Genomic DNA, 18,064 nt, shown 5'->3' with positions numbered 1-18,064 from the left:
TTAGATGTGATAATATTTATGGTGATAAAATCTTGGCTTACAAATATCATTGCTAGTTTGATTGCTCTCAGATGCTTTCCATTTATGAAAATCTACATTATTTGCAAATTTAGACTTCAAATATATTCTTGTTTGTTATACAGAGGGCTTCTGAGACTAGAAAATATGTAACCAGTGCAAGTGTTAAGATCTGCTGTCACTGAGAAAATTTAGAGGCATTTAGTGTCCCTGGAAGAGAAGCCACAGTCCAGCAGACAATTCCATTGTTTGGAATGTTTTCCCTTGGTCATCTGTATTTCACCATGGTTTATTTCACACCTGTGTTACATGGCCCCCTGGCATTGATTGGCACTTAAAGACTGATGAGGTAAGAGGTCTAGAACCAGTCCTGCATTTCCAAACCATCTTAAACTTGGCTGTCAACAAAGCAGTAATTTCCACATGAAAAACAACAGCGACCTCTGGGATTTTAAGGAAATAGACACACAAAAAAATAATCCTGTTTTGTGGCACCTCCAACTGTCATTTCTCTTCAGCTTTAATATTACACAGAAAAGTCAAGATTAATTTTCTCTTCTCCAGCAATACTTGGAGAGTACCTGGTCTGGCTTTCTCAATCTCCTGCAAAAGAAAAAGTAGCAGTCAGGACAATTTTTCACAAACCACTTCTACACAGAAATATGTCAAAATAACTTGGAAACTAAAAGGCTGAAATTATTGAGAAGGATTATAGACAATATAACAGTACTTACCTCACTCTGCAGTTTTTGCCTAACTCTCATTTATTTCGTTTGTCCTAAACTGATCTCTTCTATCATTTAAGTTTTGACTTTTCAGATAGTAAGATTTTAGGGTGAATATGTAATTACTGAAGGAGTCCTTTCTGCAGATCATTTAGATTTTTTGGATCATCTGTATTTGTGGGTATCCAGATGGATCAACAGGATATTCACAGATGTAGAAACACTGTGATTCTTGAAATTTAGAGTAAACCATTGAAGACTCCAATGTGTATTTCTCAGTTTGTTGATGTGAGGAGGTCATGATGAAAATCTCCAGAATTCCTGCAGTTTCTGGCTCTGTACACCCAACACCTGTACAGCAGGGCACCTGCTACAAGTCTTGAAGACCTTTTAGTAGTCCTAGAAGACGAACAGAAGTCACCACCATTGCTTCAAATCCCTCAATAGCAGTACTTCAAATGAAAGAGCACTGCTCTCGGCTTGCCTTTATCTCCTACCAGCTGACTTCTTTCTGCTCTTCCTAGCGCATACCAATGCAACCCTAGCAGTCTGAGTTCTTCTGTGATTCAAGACATTCCTTCATTATAGGCTGAGGTAAATTTCTAAATTAAAATTAGGCTGGTTCCTTGTGGCTCACTTAAAAAAGTTCATGTACAGTGGTACATTTTTATTGTTTGTCTTGGAATGAATACTCTTAATGTCTTTAATGAACAATTAAAATCATTATATTCATCAGGAAAGCTCTACTGGGAAAAGAGTTCAAAACTCCTCCTAGGCTGTACTATCAAATTCATTTCTTAACCTTCCACTGTTCTTTCTGTACAAATTCCATTTTGGTAGTATTTGGCTGAGCAACATGCAATTGAAATTGCAGTTAGTATTGATTGCTGAAGCAATCAGTTTTGAAAGATACACCTAGATTAAAAAGCTGCTCATTATACTATTTTATCTGAGTTGTCATTGCAAAGAAAGTGTTTTTTCTTGAATGCTTGCTTGTACACTTCCTTTTCCTTTTTTTCCTTATTTTTTAATACAGAAAACCTCAAACCCTATAAATCTGTTTTCATACTGATTAAGTTTAGACCATATGACTAAAAGAATTCCATTCAAATAAACTATTGTAGGTTTCATATATGGTTCAGTATTCTGGGAAAACCTTGAATAGTTTGTAATTGTAGGTGGCTTGGGAATAAAAATACTCCCTGTCAGAGCAAGAATTTTAATTCACTAAAACAGAATTAAACAAAACAACTTCTAATGCCTCCCTTAAGACCTGTTTCTGTCCTTGGCCTTCTGAAACACACAAAACCACAAACTGGCCTTTAGCATCAAATGTAGGTCCAGGAATGTTCAAAGAAATATAATGGTACCAGTGCTGTTTGTTGCTGTAATGCCGATGAAATGAGGAGACATTCAAGGACTACTCAACATCTTCTTTTCCAGTAGTTATTAAAGAGAACCTTTGTGAAGTCTTTCCTCCTGGTCATGTCTTAGATATAAGAAATCATTGTGGCCTTTAGACAGATAAATGGATAGGTTTTTTTTGATATATCTGTCCTCCTAAAACATTCTTCCTTTCATATTTGATAATATTTTTTGTATTCAAGACACATCATAGTTAGAAACATATATTTGTAACTAATCACTATGAGAATGCTAAATGATAAATCAGCTCTCTGTCACTTCTAAAAGTCAAACAACACTGTAAAACAAAATCTTTTCTTGCAATATTGCTATTCATGTCATTTGTGACTGAAAGGTATTTGCAATAAATTTATTTTTTGCTGTACGTTACACTGTAGAATCAGCAGAATGGCTGGGTTTAGAAGGGGCTTCTGAAGATCATCTAGTCTGACACCCTTCCTTGTACAGGGTCACTGGAGAAGGTTGTACAGAATCGCATCCATTTGAGTACCTCCAGACAACGAGTCTGTACAGACTCTTTGGGCAGGCCATTAAAGTGCTTTGTCACCCTCAAAGTAAAGAAGTTTCTCCTCATATTTGGATGGAACTGTGTTTCAGTTTGTGCCTATTGCTACTGGGCAGGTCTGGAGAAAGCCTGGTCCCATTCTCTTCATATTCACCTTTATTAATTATTAAATATTAATTAATTAGTATATTTGTCTGCATTGGTAAGATTCTGCATTGATGAGATTCCCTTTCTGTCTTTTCAAGTCTAAACAGGCCAAACTTCCTCAGCTTTTCCTCATAAGTGAGATAGATGCTCCAGTCCCTAAATCATCTTTGTAACATTCCAGTGAACCCTGTCAAATAGTTCTTTGTCTTTCATGAACTGGGGAGCCCAGAGCTGGACACAGCACTCCAAACGTGGCCTCACCAGGGCAGAGGAGAGAAGGATCACCTCCATCAACCTACTGACCCCTTTCTTCCTGTTACACCCCAGGACACCACTGGCCCTCTTGGCCACAAGGGCACACTGCTGGCTCATGGACAGCTCGTTGTCCACCAGGATCCCCAGGTCCTTCTCCACAGAGCTGCTCTCCAGCAGGTCAACCCCTATCCTGTACTGGTGCATGGAGTCTCTCCTTGTAAAGTGCAGGACACTGCATTTGCCCTTGTTGATCTTTACCAGGTTCCTCTGAACTCAGCTCTCCGATCTGTACAGATTTACATCACAGCACTCTGGTGCATCAGTCATTCCTGCCAGTTCTGAATCATCAGAGAACTTGCAGGGGCCACACTGTCCATGCATCCAGCTCCCTGATGAATATGCTGAATAAGACCTGTCCCAGTACTGATCCCTGGGAAACACCACTTGTTACAGACCCTTTGCTGCCGACCACAACTCTCTGAGCCCTGCCATTCAGCCAGTTATCAATCCACCCCAGTTTCCACTCATCCAGTCCATGCTTTCTGACATATAAGAGACACTGAGAAACACCTTGCTGAAGCCAAGTGGACAACACCCCCTGCTCTCCCCTCAACCAGGCAGTAATTTCATGACAGGAGATCATGAGTTTCACTGAACGTGTCTTCCCTTTGGGGAATTCATGTCGACTACTGATATTCTTTTCTTCCACATGCTTGGGGCTGTCAGCTGCATTACTGATTCCAAATTAAAGGCTCCTAGCATACAGCAGAGGTACATATTCCTTTTGAATACTGAAACCTGCCACAGTTTGGGGTACTTAATTATCTCTGCTCATTTAGCTGTTGTGAGAGAGCGGATTTAAGAAAGAAAAAGGTAAGGCGTTGACTTCTTTTCTTTCACTAGAAAAAGTTTGGCATGGAGTAAATGATTTACCTGTCGGTTTTGCCTCTCTTTAAGAAGGCTAATAACAAAAGTGTTTGCAATAAGTAGAGCCCAGGAAATAGCAGGTATCAGTTAATTAGTAAGAACATTTTTCATCTGATCTAACTCCAAAAGGGGTTGAATGTGTTCTTTCAAGGAAATTGTAGATTTTCTGCTAATATGTTTTTCTGGGGTACAAAGAGTGTTAATGGTTTTGGTTTTTTAACTAAAAGGAAAAAAGGCTACTCTGACTTCATCTAAACTTCATGCTTGGGTGTGTTCTGATATCCCATTGCACAGAAAAGAAAGTTACTGTGTCTTTTACAGGTGGCGTAGCTCCAGTATTTTATTTGTGGAGGTGGAATAATGAGTAAAACAGCTGCTTATCTCCAGAAACAGAGCTCAGATGTTGATAGAGTCATAATTGCTATTACAGCTTGGAAGATTTTTCTGTGTGGTAATACAGAATTATTTATTGAAGAAATCATAGTAGAAATGTGAGCTCTGCATCAAAAAAAAAATCAAAAAAGGCTGACTTTTGGGTTTCCACTCCAACAGACTTGTGAAGATCACTTTGTACCAGGGAGGGGAGGAAAAAAAAAATAAACCCAAACAAAAAATCCAAAACAAAACAAACAACAAACAAACAAAACAAAACAAAAAAACCCATACCTGTGCAAGGCAGTAAGTTCATTGGAGCTTTACACCATGTTGCTGTTGTCATGATTGTGGCATTGCAAACATTTACTGAATGCAATAACTGAACAAATCAAGGACAAAACCTTGATTCCAAGAAGAAAGACTAAATTGAGCAAATCTTCCCAGTCTGAAACAGAACAGGAATTTGATCTTTCACTGACTTTCCTCCTACTCCCTTTTACTTTTCTTTTTTTATTTCAGGTGAAAATGGGTAAAAGATCTTAACTGAAGAGATGGGAACTGAAGTCAGTGAACAGTGGTAGAGGAGTTCTTTATGTGTTCCGTTTTGGGCCCCTCATTGCAAAAGAAGACATTGAGGTGCTGGAACAGGAAAGGGCCATGGAGCTGGTGAAGGTCTGGAGCACAAGACTGATAGAAACAGCTGAGGGAATTGGAGAAAAGGAGGCCTGGCAATTTAGGTTCTCTACAATTACCTACAAGGAGGCTGTAATTCACACCACCCTACTTTTAGAAGATAAAGAAACAATGAAAGGTTATTCTTCACATCAGACACTTCAGATTGTAAAAAAAGAAAACCCATGACAGTATGCAGCAAACTTGCTACTTGAGGTGGTATATTTTGAAAATGAGACCACTGAAAGTGTACTTCATGGTACTGGAGTAGTTTGGTCTCAGGCAGTATAGGATATGGTGAGGCACAAATTCTTAACCTGGAATTTATTTTTCTTTTTAAATATGGCTGTTATAAATAGGAACAGATTTTTGTGCTGCACAGCTAGGAAAGGTCAGGTGTTGCTGCAGATGTCTTTGCTGCAGCAGAACAAACCAAATAGGTTTGCCTGTCTGTCAAGCTCCTACCCTGGCCTCTGTGGGAGCTATCACAGCAAGAAAGAGGAGCAAGTAAAGAGAAGGGAAGAGACAATGATAGAGAATCCTGCAAAGAAAAGGAAAAAGTGGTCTGTCAGGGAATGCAAAACAAAATGTCACCTGAATCCTTCAGCCTGCATGCATATCTCACAGCTCATGTGGCAACAGTTCCCACACAAGATCAGAGGGAGGGTGCAAGGTCAAGGGAGCCATGTGCTTTGCAGGCAGTAGCAGTGCTGCTGAGTGCCAAATGAGTGCATCGCAGCTGCTGGGGAAATGTCATCTCTGGATCTCTATGTCATCTCTTTATATGCCTAAATCTGTTTTCAGTTGCACGTCACTAAATAGTTTGAAAACAAAGCAACAACAACAAAAAAATACCGCCAGCTTAGTACTGCATATGTCATTTAAACATGTCTTTGTTGTCTTTGTTTAGACTGCTATCTGTTCCCACAATGGCTCTTACCCTTCCACTCTGCTTCATTATATGTTGTATTGAGGGATGAAGGTTAGAAAGGCAGAACCTATCTTTACATATGCATTTGCATTTATAAATTCAAGAGTCCAGGAACCAAGGTAGGGGTATCCCTTTCAGTAAATATTCCAGGCTGTAATATATGCCCTACTGCTGCATATGGGTAAAGGACAAAAAATCCCTCACCCTTCAGTGAAATCCAGCTATCCATGACTAGTGCATTACAAACAGAATTAAGGAGACAATTCTAACAGATTTCAAGTAAATTTTTGTCAAGCCAATGCTCACTGACTTGCTCTTATTTATGGAATTCCTTGGTGAATTTGCATGAACTACCTGTTCTCTACGTCCTTCAAATGTTAAAGTGGCCTGAAGTGCTTCTACCTACAGCTAGTAACTTCAGCTCTGCAAAATTCTTCAGTTACTACATTGTGTATTCTGTACTCATAGGCAAACATCTGAATGTTGTTGTCTACATTAAACTGATATTTCAGCTTGACTTTGACACCTCAGTATAGTAACATGCTTTGTGAAAGGCTCTCCAGGTAGGAAACACCTTTACCTATTAACTGCCTACTTCCCTAATAAAATATTTATGACACAAGAAAACACAGAGGGAAATACCTTGATTTCTCTTCACAAAATAACAGCAGTGAAAAAAAATGAAATAAAATTGATAAAATCATGAGCATGTTGTGATATCTATTTTGTCTGACCTGCTGATTTCAAAATGTTTTTATTACTAGGAATGGTATTATTGTAACCAGAAGAACTTCACAGCAATGCAGTAAAGTTAAAACATATTAATTCATCTATACTTAACAATGTGCAATTTTAGCCATTGCTGAATTTGGGCCCTGTTTGGCAGCATGAAGAAAGGTAGGATATAATAAGATGCATGACTCTATAATAAACACTATTTATCTTTGGTTTGTTGTTTGTTGGGTTTTGTGTGCTTGTTCTATTGAAAGGTAAGGTAATTTTTTAGATCGGTTTATTTTTCAAAAGGGGTAAGAAATAAGAATTTTGTAGAGAGGCCTTGGGATATACTAAGTGGAAGAACAGGCTACTCACTAATCTCTCTGCAGAACAAAATTCCAACCACAGGATCTGCTGACTTTGATCTTCTCTAGCTATTGCAGCTTTGAGTGCTGCCAGCCCTGCCCTGACACCTAACCTCATTGACAGCCCTCAGCAATAAGCTCTGTATGCTAAACTGCATGGTTTGAAGCTAGTCCTAAAAGAGTATTTACTATTGCCTAGTGCTTTTTCCATCTACCTTGAAATGGAAGAAAAATGAGAAGGGCAGAGACAGGGGAAGAAAACATGCATTTGTTTCATTTATTTCTTGAGACAGTAGCCTTCAGACTCCCCTGGCTCAGTAAGGTCATTTGTTTTGCTCTCCTAATCAAAGTGTGTAAAAGCCTTGCAAGTGTGGGTTAGTTACCTCTCCCAACACAGAGGCCAGAGAACCTGTGAAGTCTGTTGTGAGTCTTCTTGACACTGGCTTACTTGCTGAAAAGGGCAAATCTTTTGGCTAATCTTGGGCAAAAGGTTTGTTTTTCCAATAGGTAAGTTTCTGCGTTTCTGAGAACATGATCCGTTCCAGCATGATTTTAGCAATGTCACCTGGATGATCCTCTGCAGCAATACCTTTCATTGCATAGGAGCTATAAGAGGTAAATCAGCCCATGGTCCAAGAATTAAGTCATTCTGTATGGTTTAGCTCTACTACATCAAAGCTGCTTGCATTGGTGACTGCAACAAAATTACAGAAATTTTCTTCAAAACTCCTGTATTTTTTTCTCCACTTCAACACTTCAATAGTTCTCCTCCTTTTAATCTTCAAATTATATATTTACAAGGTATTCTGTGCCCAGACTCCACTTATTTGTGCATTGTAATACATATTTATGTCCCATAGACTTCAGGGTGCAGGGTAAGATGATGTTTTATCATATTTATTCTTCCTAAAATAAGATAGAAATTCTGTGAGTTTTTTTAAAAGCAAAGCTGAAGTAATTTATACGTGCAAACATAACATATATTCATAAAAACTATATTATTTACATTTATTCAGTATATCTAGTGGTCTAATATAAAACAATCCTAGGCAGAAAGAGAGAGTTATTTTTAAAGAAAGGGGGTAAGGCATGGCACCTGGAACATGGCACGTGGAACAATGCCTTTCTTTTGCTTACACGTAACAGGTTATTTGCTTACTTAACAAAGGTAGAGTAACTAAGATGGAATATGTTGTACCCTGAAGGCTCTAATATACTAGCAAGAAGAAATTTTGAAGACTTTTAAATGTATTCTCATTAAACACAATAGCACAGATTCCAAATCTAGGATGAATCATTCTGATTCAGTTGTAGTAGGGTGACCTTGCCATGACTTTGACATTCCTGCCAGAGAAAACACTTCCCTCTGATGAAGAATACTTCCATCTGATGATGAGAAAATACTTCCCTCTGATGAAGCCCTCTACAGGTGGCATGCAGAAAATTGCGATTTGATCTTGCCTGACCACTGTAATCTCTGCAGCTGAGAAGGCACTCTCAAAGAATCAAAGGACAGGGCCAAATATACAGGATTAATTTGGTCAATCTCAGTTACACTTGATTCATAGGTAAATGCCAAATTGTATACAGGTATCCATAAACTTTTAGACTCCTAAATATTAATTGGGTATGGTGGGCACCATAGATCTGTTAAATTAATCTGATAACTCTTTGTCACCAACAGAGAGAGATGAAGCTCTGTTCCCCTTTCTCAGGATGCTCAGTGGACATGATATCCTTTAGACACAGATAAATTTCATCAAACTGTCAGAAAAATAGAAACTAGAAAAAGAACAATAGTTTTCTGACCATTCAATGTACTATATCCAGTCATGCATGCATCTGCAAATTTAAAAATTTGTTGGAAAAGAGGGAAAAAGGTAGGGGAAAAAGGTAGGAGAAAAAATGAAAAGAGATCTGAGACTGAGGTGATGAGTTAGTGAAAACATGCAGTCTGCAGAATATTCATAGAATAAATTCTAACAATCCATCTATGGGACTTTCTCCAAATTTTTCTTTCAAATTTTTGAGTTAAAAATCAAATTTCTGCTGTGAGTATTAATCTGTAGTTGTAGGGTCACTTTTGTATATTCACAGAAATTATCTGAGGAGTAACTGAAATGACAATATCTGCATCCATTTGAACGTCAGTGCTCTAAAATAACAGGTTGGAAAATTGGAAGAATCTCTTTCTGTATCTCTTCCTTGCATTTAATTTTGATCTAAACCACATTTAGAAGAGGGGTTTGTGCAGTAGTAAATACTCAGCTAGGTGCCAAGTTAGTACTGTCATTTCCTATCTGAGCTACATTGTATTGGCACACTTCAAGGTGCTTCTGAAAGCAGATTTATTAAAAACAAAGTCAGATCCTTACACAGTTGTCTATCCACATAGCTCCAAGCCTAGCCTAAAGATCTGAGTACATTTCTCACAACTCCTATTTACAATTGCATATTTTTCCATTGCAGGCTGATTTTTCCCCCAAAATAAAGCGTCCTATTGTAAGTGACAGGCAGGAGGTAATGCTTTGGAAACCTTTGAGTGACTGCCATTTGCAAGGGTGCTGTATGCATGCATGTATGAGTCCTGAAGGCCAAAGAGCTGGAGCTGAGTGGTCTTTATTATGGGCCTGTGCTTATGGATTGCACCGTGGGAAGGCAGCAGCAGAGAAATTCACAGACCTGTCCTGTGCTCACTATTCTCATGCCTGTTAAGGGAAAGGGCTCAGCCTCAACTCACAGTCTACTGTAATTTGGTGCAGTGCTTCTTGTAGTAATACTCCCAGTCACTCAGACATTGAAAATTATCATTTTTCCCTTGATGTTCTACTTAAGAATATTTTTCATGGTATATATTTCACTACACCTTTAGCTCCTATTTTTAATTTATTTCCTTGTTGAAATTAAGATCGCATTCAGACAAAAAGAGAGGAGGAAAAGACAGATGCTTTGTTTGAAGTCTTTTGATACAATGATTCCAGTGAATAATTTTTAACTTGATACAGCATAAAAAAAAGTCCTAGTGTTTATTTTTATGCTCCTTTGGTCACTCCAAGTAGGTTCTGCCACAATAAACAGCCAAAGGAAACACTTTCCAAATAAAAACTGTCATATCCTCCAGTTGCCTTTGACATAAAACTGCTGAGACAATTTCTGGCTACACTTTTGCAAAACTCTGTCCATATGCTGCAGGGGTGGCCAGTGTGTGAATTTTGAGCTATATGCAGCTGATGAATGGTTCAAGAAAGGTTGCTGGGCAGGTGCTCTTTGATGTGCCTGGTGACATCTCTCATGTGTCACTGTGATGGTTGAACAAACTCTGAGGAGAGGGGCTTGAGAGCCTGACATTGCTGGGTTAGCCTGAGAATCTCCTGTACATCCAGCCTAACTCTACCATTCAGAGGAGCCTATCTCTACCCAAAAATCTCAATAATAAATTAATATTTTATCTTCCTGTGGTATTTTTTTCTCAAAATGTATCTATTGTCTGAAGGAGGATCAGAGGTTTCAAGCCAGTGTGCACCCCATGCAATTAAAATCAGTAAGTGTTCAGTAAGATCATATATGCTAATATGTTACCCCACTGCCCAGAACCATAGACTGGCTTGTGTTGGAAGAGACCTTAAAGACCATTCACTAGTTCCAACCTTCTGTCTTGGCAGGAACACCTACTAGAGAGATTGCTCAGAGCCCCATCTAACCTGGCATGCAAGATTTCAAGGGATGGGGCACCCCTGCTTCTCTGGGCAACCTCTGCCAATTCCTCACTCTGAAGAATCTCATCCTAGTCTAAATCCACCCTCTTCCAGTTTAAAATATATTGTCCTTTCAGTACATATCCTTATAAAAACTCCCCCTCCAGCTCTCTTGTAGGCCCTCTTTAGGTACAAAAAGCCTGAACAATCCCAACACTCTCAGCCTTTTTTCAGAGGAAGAATGGTCCATCCCTCTAACCATCTTGGTGGCCCTTCACTGGGCTTATTCCAACACGCCAATGGGATGTTGTGCAAAAACTGTGCTAGGGACCCAAGAGCTGGATGCAACTCTCCAGGTGGGGTCTCATGAGAGTGGAGGGGAAGAATCACCTCCCCTGACCTTCTGGGCATACTGCATTGGATGCAGACCAGGACAGGGCTGGCTTTTGGGGCCGCAATAGCCCTTTGATGGCTCTTGTCCAGCCTCTCATCTTTCCAACACCCCCAGCTCTTTCTCATCAGAGCTGCTCATGATCCGTTCATCCCCCAGCCTGCATTCAGATATGTATCAGCCATACATATCTGTAACAAATGAAATGGGTCTGGGAACAGCATCACAAGATGGTCAAGATTGAAAGGGCTCTCTAGAAGTCATTTTTCAAACCACATATCCAAACTATCATCTGGAACCAATTACAGATGACAAGTGTCACAGCTCCCTACAATATGTGGTTGTTTAACCTTAAGACACCTCAGCTGTGAAAATTGTGGATGCAACTTTGAAAATATATGTCCAGGCAGCTTTTGAACATTTCCAAAGATGGAGGCTTTACAACAACTCTGAGTGACAAGTTCCAGCACTTGCTCACACTCACTGTGAAAAAGTGTTCAGAGGGAACCTTTTATGTTTCAGTTTGTGCCCATTTACCTTGGTCCTGGACACTACCAGAAAGAACCTGGCTTCATCCTCTGTGTTCCCTTCCTTCAGGTATTCATATGCACAAAAAGATTTCTCCCAAGCCTTCTCATTCAAGACTGAACAAAACCAGCTCTCACAGCCTTTCCTGTATCTTTTGATGCTCAAGTTCTTTAATATCTCCATGTGACTGAAATACTATAATTTATGGCTTAAACATTTTTATGAAGAACGTTTGTCTATTATGGCAAAACTGTATAATAGAAGCTGGAGACCTCCATACCCTGAATGTGCCCCTGGCAAAGGCTCTGAACTGCTCCTTGAAGGAGATAAGATAAAGTGACTCAGGTCTGGGCTGGGGAAAGAATACATCCAAAGAGGGATCAAGCTTTGAGCCTTTGTAGTGGAGACTACAGCCCCAGGGCTATCACCTGCCAGTGTGGAACAGACCCTGGAACCAAAGGGTCAGGGGAGGAGAGGTTTTGGGTGCGAAAAAGCCTCTGGCCAGAGGCACCCATACTCTGCTGTGCAGACCAGCTCAGATGTGGGGCCCTTCACCCTGGGAAAAGCAACATCCACATGAAGGGCAGCAAAGGGGGTGTCATGGCCCATCAAAGGCTCCACACAAGGGGTCCCCAGATCCTAAACCAGAGCACTGCACATGATGCAACAGATCCTCAGTGTTGCAATGGACAGTGTCGAACTTGCCCACTCCAGGGGAGGCACCTGGGCATTCCCACTTGGCCCAAAGTTATACAAATCCACCAGGTTCTATACTTTTTGGCAGTGGATGGTAGCACACTCTGCTCCAATTTCAAGGACTTTCAGTTCTTCAAGACTGATCTTTCTAATAAGGAAAAGAAAATATTTAAGATCTCACCCTTTTCCATGTTCTGCATGAACAATGCCTATGACCAATTCTCTCCTTTTTACTACAAATGCTTGTATATGCTTTTCTTGTTGCCTTTGACATCACAACCAGGATAAGCTTTGCCCTTCCTGATCATATCATAATTTTTGCATGTTATGTATATCTCTGAATCTATGCGTTCCTCTCAGATTTCCCAAGGTTACTTCTACATTGTATATAGTCTCATAGAATCATAGAATTTCTGCTGGAAAATATCCTTAAGGTCATCAATTCCAGACATTATCTTTAAACTGCCAAGTCCACCACTAAACCATGACCCTAAGCAACACACCTACATTATTTTAAAACCTCCAGGAGTGATGATTCAATCCCTTCCCTGAACAACCTTTTCCAATGCTTGACAACACTTTTGATAAAAAAAAACTCTCTGGCAAAGCTTATGGCCATTTCTTCTTATGCTGTTGCTTTACTCGGGAGAAGAGGCTGACCCCCAGCTCACCATCACCTCCTTTCAGGTGGCTGTAGAGAGCCACAAGGTTGTCCTTGAGCTCCCTTTTCTCCACTAAGCTCAACAGGTCCCTCTACTTCTTCTCTTAAGCCTTGTGCTCCAAATTCCTTCCCTGCTCCATTGACCTTCTCTGGACACACTCCAGCACCTCAGTGACTGTCTGACTGTGAGAAGCCCAGAGCTGGATACAGGAGTCCAGGTGTAGCCTCACTGGTGATAAGCACAGGATGAAATCACTGCCCCAGTCCTGCCTGCCATGTTATTGCTGATGCAAGCAAAGGATACTTTTTGACCAGCACCCCCAAGCCTTTTTCCCTGGGCTGCTTTCCAGGCACTCATCCCCAAGCATGTAGTGCTGCATGGGGTTGCTGTGGCCCAAGAGCAGGACCCAGAGCTTCCCTCTGTTCCACCTCCCACCACTGACTCTGGCCCATCTATGCAGCCTGTCCAGATGCCTCTGTAGCGCCTTCCTACCCTCCAGAAGGACAACACTCCCTTTTCTCTCCTTTCATGATTATGAATTCCACTATCTTATGGTCACTGCAAACAAGACTGCCTTTGACATGTGCATTTCCAGCATGCCTCCAGCTATGTCCAGCCAAGCACTGAACTGATTAGGAATTTTACACCAGGAAGTTTCTGGACTGGCTATAGATTGCTGTATTTTTCTTACAGCACATATCAAGGAGTTTTAAGTCCCCCTTGAGGATCAGGTCCTGTGAATATGAGGTTACTTGGAACTAATTTTGCGAGATCTTACCCACCAGTTCTTCCTGGTAAATATAGTATCTGTTGCCCACAACAGATACTCATTACAGTGTAGGTTACCCATGCTGGTCTGCTTTTCATCTTTAAGTTTCAGTTGGCTCATCATGAATGTTTAGATAGAGCTCCAGAGAACCATTTTTTCACATAAAGGGTGACTCAACATCCACATCTCCCTACCTGGTCCTTCCTAAAAATCTTTTGTCCCTGCACTGAAGCACCCTAGTGATGTGAACCTGTCCACACCTCCACCACAGTCCCAGTAAAATCAAAGCTCACAACAGCACACAGATTTCTAATGCTTCCTGTGTGTTTTCCGTGGCATCCTTGATACCCAGTGTGACACCCCATTCCTCTGTTCCTGTAGTCTCTACAACACCACAGTTGTATGCATACTCCTTAATGGTAATGTTCCTTTGCAGTGCTTTAAATTGAGAGCAACATCCAGCAGCAGCAAGGAGTACTTGTGGGCAGAAGGCAGAGCACAGTTCTGACTGATCTGGGAGTTTAGTATAGATAATTCTATGTCTGGGTACACTCTTAACTTTTTCATATAGACATAGCCTCAGATTAACTTTAATCCAAATGAGGCAAAAGGGAAATTCCTGATTATAATTTTAATTGTTGCTTTAAAAAAAATCAAGAGCACAATTGGTCTTATTGCTCTGAAGAAGACCAAGAGTAATACAAGTTTGCATTTCAGACACTAATTATACATAGCCTCAGACTATGTGCTCTCTAACCCTGAGGACAACACAATCCCTTGTTTTGCATAAAGGCAACAATATTGTGATGAGGAAATTATTTTCCTGAGATAGTATTCACCTTAAAAATCAGTGTTTCTTGTAAAATGAGGGAAGTCAAAACTGCAGGAAAGTAAAATTTAGGCAGGGGTGTAGATTTATACTTCGGTAGTTTTTCTTAGATTTTTTTTTTATGCCTGTAAACTTTTTTTTCCCTGTCTAATGAGATTTGAGAGGCACTGTCTTATCTCTATTTCATTAGTTGAAAATAATACTAACTTATTTTCAAGTCAATTTAGAGGACCCTTTTATGGTTACACTGCTAATTAAATTCCATCACTTAAGGCACAGAGTTATCAGCTAGCTGTGTAGGACACAAAGCTACAAGAGTGGCCACTCACTTTGCCCTGTGTCAGATTGTCCCTGGTTGCAGATTGGTATATGAGAGGCTTCTCTTCACTCAGTTCTCTGTCTTAAGGCTATACATCTCTCTTCTGTATCTCTTCTTTCTCCTAAATGAGGCCTGAAATTTTTTAAACTTTTTTTCTTTTTTGTTATTATATCCTGTTGAGAGGCTTTGAATGGCTCTGACAGTGTTTATCTTTTTATAAACTGAGGGAGCTATACAGTGATTCTGCCATTTGTGAACATAGCTCAATATGGATTATGAAAAAAACAGGAAAAAAATTAAGTTCTTTGTCATTGTACACCTGAGGATCCATATTAGTCAAATTATTTAAACAGTGTAAACTGAATTAGGAACTTAGGGCAGCCTCTGTTTAATTACCTGAAAGACTCAAAACCATGGCAGAACCAGAGGTCCTGACTGTGTCTATGATACTTGGGTTATGCGCCACGTTGAGCACTGTTTCACACCAGTGGCCTCCGTCAGGGAGAGCTTGCAGCTGCAAGAGGCATGGTTTCTGAATCAAATGTGGAGTGACAAACCTCCTCTGTCTCTTGGTATGGTAGAGGCCCCTGCAGGTATGTCCAACTGAAGAAGTGTGAAAATTCCACAGACTTTCGAATCTAAAACAGTCACAGGTGCTCCCCTGGCTAACTAAGGAGCTGGGTGAATCATTGGGGTGGGCAAGGGCCTGGATTGCACAGTAGACCCCAAATTCTGCTTGAAGGCCATGCTGGAAAAGCAGTTAGCATATCTCACTTCTATGCCCCATCACACATAAAGATTCAATAACTCTTAAAGGAAGTAGAGCTGCCTAATCTATTACCCATTTTTATGTTTCCTAACATGAGAGGGAGTAATAACAAATGAACAGACTACTGAAATTCTTACTTTTTGCTGGGACTTATCACCTGGCAGCGCTGCGTCGCACGTCACCTAGAATTTTAATGTCCCAATACTCACCAGAGACCTCTAAGACAGTTACAGTCAGTTGAAATGCTCTACTGAGAGGTCCCTGGTTTTAAATGCAAGAAGTAAGGAACTGCCTCCAAGAAGGCCCTTCAAGGTGGAATGCACTTCTGTGATACACAGAGAGTTCAGTGATGTTCACAGAGCGACCTGTTCACACTCTAGCATTCATTTGGGACCTAACAGGGTGAAGGAAAGCAATATGGATAATCTGGTTGCATAGGAAAAGTGAACCTTCTTTTTTCTAATAATAACCTTTGCTATCATAAATATTTCTGAATGACAAAATAGCATATATCTGTTATGAGCTACAGAAAGGACCACACAATAGTACAGGCACCCAACACAGTGTTTTTCAATTGAGATTTTAAAGTAAAATGCTAACAAAACTGATCAGGACTTCATTATGTGGCTCCCTCCGCATTTTGTTTCTAGTTGTATAATACAAACATCAGCATTAAATAGTAAACACCTAAAACTACCTAAGAGGAAGATAAATTCTTATAACAGGAATATTTTGCATATTCAAAGGAATTTGTTTTTAATTTTTTTCTGTGAGTATGAAATTTTCATTTGTTTTCCTTCCTACCCACAACCTTCAGCTGTTTCTAAAAAGGGAATCAGGAAGACAACAAGAGTGTCACAGCTCCCTACAATATGTGATTGTTTAACCTTAAATCACCTCAGCTGTGAAAACTGTGCATGCAACTTCGAAAAAAAAAGTTTTGAATGTGACAGCAAAATTATTTTGTGATGTTTATACATTTTTAATGATTCTGCTTCCAGCAGAACTGATATTTCTCGCAGCCACAGAATAATGAAACCAGCTGTTAAAAGGATGTAGTTTTGCTTAGGCTGTTTCCTCTGTCTAGTTAGCTAAGAGACTATGGTGTAGCTTAACGCAACAGAATAATTACAGTGATGCTTTAGGAAGTCTCAAAGAGCAGAGGTACTTCTCCTGTTACATGGCTGCTTTTGGGGAGGAGGGCATGTGTCCATGTGTGAGGGAGCGCAGCAGCATGATGGCAGATGGAAATACAGTAAGACAGCCAAGAGGGGACTTGGACAATGTGCCACAGAGCTCAATAAATCTATATGGTCTCTTTATGCTCTGCAAGGTCATGGATGACACTGACACTGGTTTCCTAGCAACCCACTCTACTAACCTACTTTTGTCCCAATCACTGGAGAATGACTTTAATGCTCTGAGCTGTGTTTCAACATGTGGAGGAAATAATCAAATTGACGCTGGTTAACCGCTGATGTGCAAAATGCCAAAAAGCGTTTTACTGGTCCATCTCCCCTCTATATGTCTTACATGCAGAAGGCTTTTTTAATAAAGAACAGCATTAAAGGACTCCTAACTTTTAGAGGAATATTAATTTCATTTGAAAACACAGACATATAATGTGAAAAGGTACACGTTAGTTAAGCAGGCATGTAGTACCAGATCCCAGTGGAAAAGGATTTACCCCAAACAGATGTTTATGATGACAAAAAATAAATGCATAAACAAAGAAAAAAAAGTATAAACTAAAAAATAAGAAATTTAAAAGTATTTAAATTATTAACATGGGTTTATTAAGGCACAGATAATGTAATCAATTAGTTAAAAACACTTAGTGTGCTCCAGTAATTTTTTTAAAAAAATCTAAATTTCATATACCTGCCATAAAAAAAACTTCTATATTACACAGAGAAAACAGGTTTTAAGCAACAATAATTCACTGATATAACCATATTGAATGAAGTCTCCTTCTATAGCTGATAAATAATATGCATGTGATGAAAAGGACACAGCTATATCTTGTCAAAGTAATGATGTATTTGTGTTTTCCTCTTCAAAAATTTTACATAGCCCTATTCCAAAACAGATGTCAAATGGCACAGCAGAGTAAATCAGGCAAAGCAAAAAATTCATTCAACGAATTTTGCCTTTTTCTCTGCTTGAGTAATTCTCCAAATTCTAACAATAATTTAGAATTATGTGATCATTTCTTATCATTTTATTATTCAAATTTCCAATTCCTGACTCATAATATTCATTCTTCACTGGTTAAGTGCAAATATTTGTGAGAATCATATGAAAAGGCTCTTCTGTGCTTTGGTAATAGATATCCTCGTCCAAC

The sequence above is a fragment of the Cyanistes caeruleus genome, chromosome Z, assembly GCF_971803275.1.
Source record: "Cyanistes caeruleus chromosome Z, bCyaCae1.hap1.1, whole genome shotgun sequence".
NCBI classification, from domain to species: Eukaryota; Metazoa; Chordata; class Aves; order Passeriformes; family Paridae; genus Cyanistes; species Cyanistes caeruleus.
The sequence above is the reverse complement of the archived record's forward strand: the minus strand, read 5'-3'. Positions refer to the sequence as shown.